The following is an 8,657-nucleotide window of genomic DNA, read 5'->3' as shown; positions in this document are numbered from 1 at the left end:
ACCCTGATGACTGTCAAGGGATGAGCAGATGAACAAAATGTGCCCCGGCCACACCACAAAATGGTATTTGAGCATAAAAAGGAATGAAGTACTGATTCACCACAATGTGGATGAACTTTGAAAACATGAGACCATGATATCAAGAGGACCACAGGGTCTCGGACCGCATTCATACGAGGTGTCCAGAAACCCCCAGTCTACAGAACAGAAAGCTGACTGGTGTCCCAGCAGCTCGGGAGGCTGAGGCAGGAGGCTCTCGAGTTCAAAGCCAGCCTCGGCAACTTAGCAGAGATCCTGCCTTTAAATAAAATACAAAAAAAAAAAAAAGAGCTGGGGATGTGGCTCAGTGGTTAATGCCCGTGGTTTCAATCCCCAGTACTAAAAAAACAAATAAATAAGGAGAGAGAGAGAGAGGAAGAGAATCCCAGGGAGCCGTCGCTAATGACGACAGGGCCTCTTCTGTGGATGGGGAAGCCGCCTGGATGAGATGGTGGTGGTGGTTGTGCAACTCTATGAATATGCTGAAAATCCCTGCATTGCACATTCTAAAAGGGTGAACTGTCCCGCTCTACCGCTAGGACACACCCCAGCCCAATTATGTCAATTTTAATGAGAAAACTAAGTATTCCCAGCACCCCGTGTTTTTATATGCTCCATCAGGCCACCATAAATTGGTGCAATCTTATAGCACCTTGAGACATTGGGTCCAATGACACTTCCTAGGATCCCCTACAGCCAGAAAATATATTCCAGTGTCCAGTTTGAACAGGGGACTTGGGGAGGCAGGTGGTGGCAGGGAAAGAGGCTGCAGGGGTTCTCTCGGGACATGGGGTTGCTCCCAGGCTCGGTTTCTCCTTCTGCAAAGCAGAGAATTTCCGTGAAATGCCTGTGAGAACCGATGTTCCTGAGGCAGGCAGGCAGGTGCTCAGGCAGCCATGACTAAGGCCGCCAGCCTCAAAGAGAAGCTGGCGACCACAGTGGCCCTCTAGCTGTGTATATAGTTTTGTTGGCTAGGGGTGGCAGGGTGGTACAAGGACACCTGTCTTTAAAATGTCGATGTTTTGTTCATCACGAACATCTTCATTTCGATTTTTAAAAAAGATCTCCAAATATTATTTAAAATTTTTTTAGTTGCAGATGGACACACTATCTTTATATTTTTATTTATTCTTATGTGGTGCTGAGGATCGAACTCAGCGCCTCATGTATGCTAGGCGAGCGCTCTCCCACTGAGCCACATCCCCAGCCCCAACTCCAAATATTATTAATGAGTTTTGGGGGAAGGCTTAACTTTTGCGAGTGCCAGTCTTGCTGTGTGCTCTGGGCACATTGATTAACCTCTCTGAGTCTCAGTTTCCTATCTGCAAAATGGGAATGAATAATGCTCACTTAACTTCTAGGAGGATTCATTACAAAATATTCACTTGGATGCTTTGTGGCTGGGCTGGGCCTGGAGGGGCGGGGCCGCTCGCCCGCTGGGGCGGGGCCCTTCCAGATGGGCTTCCCGGGGAGGGGTGGGGTCAGACCACGTCAGCTGACCGGCCTGGCCAATAGCGTCCGGGGGCGGGGTCTGGCAGGCCGGGGCGGGGCCGGGGGCGGGCCCCGCGGCTCGGACTCGCTGGCCATGGACGAGTCAAGCCTCCTGCGGCGCCGCGGGCTCCAGGTGAGGCCTTTGCGCGGGCGGGCGGAGGGCGAGGTGCGGCGGCCGCGGGTGGGTGCCGGGGCGGGGCCTCCGCCGGCCGTGGGGAAACTGAGGCAGAGGGCGGGGCGCTGCCGGGTCGCGCCCTCTGCCCGCCAGCATCTCAAAGTGCGTTTTGCCCCCTGGGAGGGGACTGTCCCCATTAGATTCATGGGGAAACTGAGGCTGCAGGAGATGGCGTGGGAGGAGGGGACTGAGGCTTGTCCCCTCCCCACCAGATGCTCTAATAATAATAGGCTCCACAGCAGCCCGGGCGCCGAGCTCGCCATATGTTCATCGTGGTGTCAACCCCGTTCCTACTGACATGCGACTGTCATTAGTATATATCAGTACCTGCCTGGGTCGTGGCTGTGCCACTGTACCCCAGACTGAGGTCACGTCTAGAGCCGGTCGGGGAGGGGGGACTGTCCACTTATCAGGTAAGGAAACTGAGACCCGACCTGGCAAAGTCACTAACCAGGGTTTGCCCAGCCGGGATTCATTCTGCGCCCTTAAACAGCTCTCTCTGGGCACAGTCCAGACATTTGTGTGACCTGGGAGGACCCCGATTCTCCAGGCCTCAGTTTCCCTGTTCACCATAAGAGCCCTGCTTTCCCAGCCTTTGACACCATGTCTGTGTTGGGTGGATGTGTGACCCGAGGAAAGAACACGGCTGTTGGGACATCAGAGCCCTAAGTTGGAACCCACCTTGAGGGTACATGACCCCAGGTGGCAACTCCTTTGACCTTTCTGAGCCTCAGTTTCCCTGTTTATACCATCTGTAAAATGGGGATTCAGATCTGGCTATTTCCCTCCGGGCTCAGACCAAACCCTTAAGAAGCCACCAGGTTGCAGGCGAGGACCTGGCAGTCATCATTTACCAAGCCAACAGTTATTGAGCACCTACTGTGTGCCCAGCTCTGGCCAGGTGGCAACCTCCAGAGGTGCCCTCCTGGGCCTCGCAGGCTGCTGGGAAGGTAGATGCCTGAGCAGCTCTGGCCCCACAGAGTGGTCAGCTCTGATGGGGGACTTCCAGGCTGATTCTGGGGTTGTGGGGTGACCTCAGGGCATTAGAGGCAGCTGCTGGTGGCAGGGTGTGGGGGTGGGTATTTGGGGAAATGAAAAAGGCTGAGGAAAGCTGGAACCAAGGGAAGACAGAGCAAGTGGCAGGAGCATCCAGGGGCCAGTGTAGGAGCGGAGGCAGGCAGGTCCCCAGGCCTCCAGGCTTCAGGACTGGGAACTTGGCAGAAGGTAATGAGAAGCCACGTCGGGGTGGGCAAGGAGGGGTGAAGCAGAGCTGGGGACAGAAACACTGACATCCTAGGGCATGGCGGGGAGGGTGCCAAAGGGGAAGGGAGGAGGCCAGAGACAGGACCTGGGGACCTGGACAGAAAGGAGGGGGCGGGGTGGGACTGGCCGGCAGTGGGGTGTTGTGGGGGTCGGGCAGGCCCTGCCTGGAGCTCAGTTAGATGCCAGCCCCGCCCTCGGCCTCTTAAAATAGAGAAACCGCCTCCGGGTAAGAGAATGGGGGCGCTGCTGACGTCAGGAAGTGGGACCAGTTCCATGGGGGGCAGACTTCCTGCGGGAGTCCTGCAGTTACCAAAGGAGAAACTGAGGCTTCGGGAAGAGTAGCTGCCATCCCAGTCTCCCAGTGTAGGTGACAGTCAGGACTGGAACCCAGGCAGGTCCTGCTCCCCCTACAGAACAACCCGGCATTGGCCTGCATCCAGGGAGGTGAGGCCAGGGGAGCAGGACGATCGCCTGGGTGCCTGGGCATTCCAGACGGCGGGCACAGCATATGCAAAGGCCCAGAGGTCAGGAGGCAGTGCTGCTGTTGTGCGGGAAATAAACTAGAAGTCATTTCCTAGCACTAGAGCCAAAGGTGCCAGAGGGGGTGACTGACAGCACTGATTCTTAAGAGGTTAGACTTTCCCCCTAGGGTAAGGGGACCATCGGAGGAGCTGGAGCAGGGGAGGACACAAACACATCTGGGGTCTGAAGACTCCTCTGGAGCCAATGGGGGGTGGGAAAGGGGAACAAAAGCCAGGAGTGAGACTGGCCAAAGTGGGAGAAAGTTAAAATAATGATAAAATAATTATAAAATACTAATAACTGTTCAAATTAACAGACTAAGCACTGTTCGTGCCTCTAATTCTCCTGAGAGCTGGAGTGGTTGATGCTATTATTAATCGCATCTTTCAAAAGGGGAAACTGAGACTCAAAAAGGGAAAATAACCCGTCTTGCGCGTGAGCGTGCCGGAGCTCAGGGGCTTTGCTTCTTGATGCTGTCAATCTCCCTCCTTACCTGGAATCCCTCTTAAGGGCCAGCGTAACGTCTCAGCCAATCAGGCGGCAGGCTGCTGATGCGAGCCAATCAGATTTCTAGGAGGCCAGACATTGCCGAAGGTCAAAGAATCAATTCATAAAATCTACGGGAAGTTCTGAGGACTCAAGTCGGGCGCTGATTGGCCAGATCAGCCAATAGCGGTGGACATCCTGTCCAGTTAGATGGTGGCCAGGCGGGGGCACGAATGGTCCTTTAAGCAGTTTCTCACCTGGCCCAGGGGAGCAGTGGGACAGGGCAGGAGGGGGGACGGGTTCAGCTCAGCCAGTGAAACTCAGCAGTTATTGCTGCTGCTACTATTAGTATTTCGCCGGCTCCTTTGCGTCACACACGACAGAATTTCAAAACACCAGATCCCCAAACAGAGCATCCCCAAGACAGAAAATGTGGCCACGACCTGTAACTGGACTTTGTCTTCCTTGTTGCTTGGGAGGCTCCCTAGCAGGTCCATCCTTCAGGGCGACTCTGCTCCCCCAGGCCCACAACACTGGCTGTCCTCCTCCAGGAAGCCCTCTGGCTGGAGCCACGTGGGCCTTGCCGAGTTTGCATTCCTGGGCTTCATCCCCATAGCCACCCCCTTTTGGGGGGGTTGGTACTGGGGATTGAATTCAGGGGCCCTCGACCACTGAGCCACATCCCCAGCCCTATTTTGTATTTTATTTAGAGACAGGGTCTCACTGAGTTGCTTAGCACCTCGCCATTGCTGAGGCTGGCTTTGAACTCCAGATCCTCCTGCCTCGGCCTCCCCAGCCCCTGGGATTGCAGGTGTGGACCACCACCGCCACCCTTTTCACATGCTGTTAGCACACCCAGCCCAATCCGAGATCACCCTGCTCCAGGAAGCCCCTTGGGTCCCCTCTCTGGATGCCCCCAAACCCTCTTCTCCCTCTGCCCCCCCAGTCCCTCCAGTATGGGATGCCCAAGTCCTGCTCCGTCTCCTCCAAATTGGGGGATCCTCAGGTGATGAGGCTTGAAGAAGCAGCACCACTCAGCCAAGCGGATACCCCAAATCATATGTTTTAAGGGCAGTTCCAGGGTCGCGGTGGGAACCACGTGGGGCAGGAGCCATTCCGTCGGGGAACAGCCGCTGGGAGGGGGCGGTGGGGAAGCAGATGGTGCGGGAGCGGAGGGCCCGGGGGCGGCGCCAGCGGAGCTGTGTGGGTCCAGCTTCCTGCTGAGCCTTTCAGGGGCTCCTTTCTCTCCGCCACTGCGCGTCTTTTAGTACCGGGGATGGCATCGAGATGGTGATTATTATGAACGTCACCGAGTCAAACTCTGGGCACTGCGGCATCCAGGTCTCTCCCCCCAGCGCAGACCCTGACTTGGCTGCTCCTGGATTCTTCCCCAGACTCTACAAAAGGATGCCTCCGTTCTCTTTCTTGAGGACACTGAGGCACAGAGGGGTTAAGTTGCTTGGCGCGGGCCACACAGTGCAGGAGCGAGGCGGCTGGCCTGGGGACCACAACTGTCAGAACTTTGGAAGGAAAAGGCTGAGATGGGGGGTGGCATCAGCTGGGACCCCGGGGTTCAGATCCCTCGGTTTCAAGCCAGGCGGTGGGGGCGAGGTGGGATGAGGTCCCACAGCGCCTGGAGGAGGCAGGAAGGAGGTCTTGGTGGCACTGGCGGTGGCGATGGCTCCTGGATCTGGGACTGCCTGCCCTAACGGTAGTGAGCTCCGTCCTGAGGTTCGGGGAGACCTCCGAGGGGCAGCTCATTCTCCGGTTCTGAAAGGTTCGGTTTCGTGAGAGCAGCGTAGCTGGGAGCAGGCCTGAGGGGGACCGCCGGAACCCGCACCCCTCCTCCCGTTCCCCCGCGGAGACCCTGCCCCCCTCCCAGCCGGGTCGTCCAGCCCCTGGCAATTTCCGGCCCCCTCCAATTGGCTGCGGGGGCCGATGACGTCATTGGTTGCCATGGCGAACACCCGCATCAGGACGTGGGCAGCCTGGAGCCCACCCAGGTAAAAATAGTCCTGTGTCCCCAAGCAGCCGCCCCAATGTGTGTGTTTGGGGGGGGGTGTCCCGAGACCCAGTTTCCCATCTCCCCCTCTACCGAGAGTCCTGGGCACCTGGCTTCCCTCAGTTTCCCAGCCTGTAAAACGGCCCCTGCACCTGGGGCATAGTAGAGGCTCAGTAAATGGGAGTCCGATTTCCCAGGATTGTGATAGCTTCTGCGTAGGCCCTCGCCGAGCTCAACACACAACAAAAATGATCATGTTACCCCAGAGTCCTGCTGATGTTACCTCCAAATTACAGATGGGAAACTGAGGCACATCATCACAGATCACACTCACCACCGGAAGGAAACATAACAGAACTGGAGGCAGGTCTGAATGTCCCTAGATTCTGAATTTGTGCCATCCAGTCTTTTCAGAATAAAAAAAAAAAAAAAAAAAAAAAAAAAAAAAAAAAAGAACTCTTGGGTAGGATCTCTCTGAAGGTGGATCCTGGAGTCACAGTGGACCCCTAACCCAGGGCTTTCTAGCTACCTGTGGTAGAGGCACCCAGAGTTGATGCAGGCCAGTTGGTTGAGCTCTAAAAGGGAAGGTGCAGCTGGTGCAAAAGCCCTGAGGCAGTAGTCTGAGTCCGGTAAGTGGAGTGAATAGAAAGGAGGCATTGGCTGAAGGGGAAATTGAAGGAATGACTTGGGGTGTCGCTGGATCAAGGGCCAGGGTTCAAAGTGCTTGCTTTCTAAGGATGATCCCCCCCCCTTTTTTTGTCATTTCAGAAGGAGCTGAGCCTGCCTCGCCGAGGACGGGGGTGAGTTCCTCTGGGCCCGTGGTCCTGGGTGCAGAGTGGTGAATGTAGGTAATAGTCACTCCGAGGCTTCTCACCGCCAGCCTGCCCTGGTGTTTGGAGTGCTCCCTGAGCACGTGGGAGGCTGGCCGGCAGCCCAGAGGCCCAGCCTGTATGCAAATGAGGGACCTGAGCGGGGAGGAGCTTGGTCGCTGGGCCCCGGCGGAGCTCCGAAGGCTCTGGAGTCCGGAGTCGGATCTGGGGCGCCCCAGCCCCGTACACCCAGAGCAGCCCGCACGCCCCCCGCGGCGGGCAGCTCACCTCGGTTCAGGGGTGCGCGTCGAACATCGTCTTCCTAAGGGTCACACCGGCATTCCTGTAGGTTGGCAGTTTGGGATCCCCAAAGCTCAAGAGCCTCTTGTTCAAAGTCTCTCCCCCACTTAAGGTGGGAGAACCAGAGCCCCGAGGGGCGTCCCTGTGCTCCCGTCTGACGGCTGGTGAGCGCGGCCACGCCCTCTTCGCGGGAGGCCTTCGCCCGAGTCGGGGCTGGGAATCGCTCAACAGACTTTTCTGGGGCACCTGCTGTGTGCTGGGTCCTGTGTGGGGCACAGGGGACCCAGAAACAAGTGAATCGCAGACCCGCCCCTAGAGCTAGTGCGGCAGAGAAAGAGCCCGGGGGGCTGGCGGCCGCTGTAGCCTGAGATCTGGGGGCTTCTAGGAGGAGGTGGCCTTGACCCTCGATCTGGAAGGGGAGGAAAAGCGGCCCCTGGGAGGCTGGGGGCAGGGCACCCCGAGTAGAGGTTAGCGGTACGGGCAAAGGTCCTGAGGTGCTGAGCAGCTGGCGTTGGAAGACCGCAGGGGGCAGGGCGGCTGAACTGAGAGCCGAGGGGAGGTGGAGGGAGAGAAGGGGGAGGTCTGAGGACGGGGTCAGAATGGCTCCCTAGGCCAGGCCATCTGCTCTTGTTGGAGTGGGGATGGCGCAGCTGGTGGGGAGGGGCCTTAGGGGCCCAGGAGCGGAGGGACTCGGACATTGCCCGGAGGGCGGGCACTGTCCCTGGCCTTTGCCCAAGCTGGGGGCAGGGTAGTGGGCAGTGAATCCACCGCGAAGGGCGAAGTCCGGGGCCCTAGGGCAGGACGGGGCCACAGACCCCCGAGGAGCTGCCCCCTCCCTGCCCCCTGCCTGACAAGGTCCACCCTGGGATCAAGGGGTCGCAGGCGAGACACCCATCCTCAGATCTGTGCGGCCCAGGCTGAGAGGAAGGGACAGCTTGGGCTGGGAGCGCCGCAGGGGGGCGGTGCGGGACAGCTTCGCGGAGTGGGGTGAACTCGGACGTGGATGCCGAGAAGGATGTTTCCAGCAGAGGCAGCCGCGCGAAGGAAAGGCCTGGATGCGCGTCCGGGCCTCTGGTCTGCGTGGCGATGCTGAGAGCCGGGACGCGGGCGGGGGACGCGGTGACGGGGCTGGGCGGAGCGCGGGCATCCTGGGTGCCGGACACCGGGGCCAGGCGAGGGCGGAGCGGGCCGGGACGAGGGGCGGGGTCGGGCGATGGGGCAATCGCGCCGCGCAGGCGGCAGTGACCGCCCTTCCTTTGGGGCCACGCAGCTGGGGACCTGGGGACCCCGCGTCCTCGGAGCCCTCCAGAGAAGGGGGCGGCGCCCACCGCTTCCTTCTCCCCGCCGCGCGACCCCTCCTGCCTGCCCCGGCTTGCGCGCAGGTGCCGCGCTCCGAGCCCCGCCCCGGGGCGGAGAGAACCGCCCCCCGCGCCCCCGGCGGCCCAGCCTCCGCGCCGGTCCGCCGCACCCGCCAGGCGCGCCGCCCCTCGGTCCGTGTCTGTCCGTGCGACCGATCGCGCCACGATCGGGGCTTGGGAGCCGCCAGGAGGACGTCGTTACCCGGCCGCGT

The sequence above is a fragment of the Urocitellus parryii genome, chromosome 3, assembly GCF_045843805.1.
Source record: "Urocitellus parryii isolate mUroPar1 chromosome 3, mUroPar1.hap1, whole genome shotgun sequence".
Taxonomy (NCBI): Eukaryota; Metazoa; Chordata; class Mammalia; order Rodentia; family Sciuridae; genus Urocitellus; species Urocitellus parryii.
Note: the sequence above shows the minus strand (reverse complement) of the source record.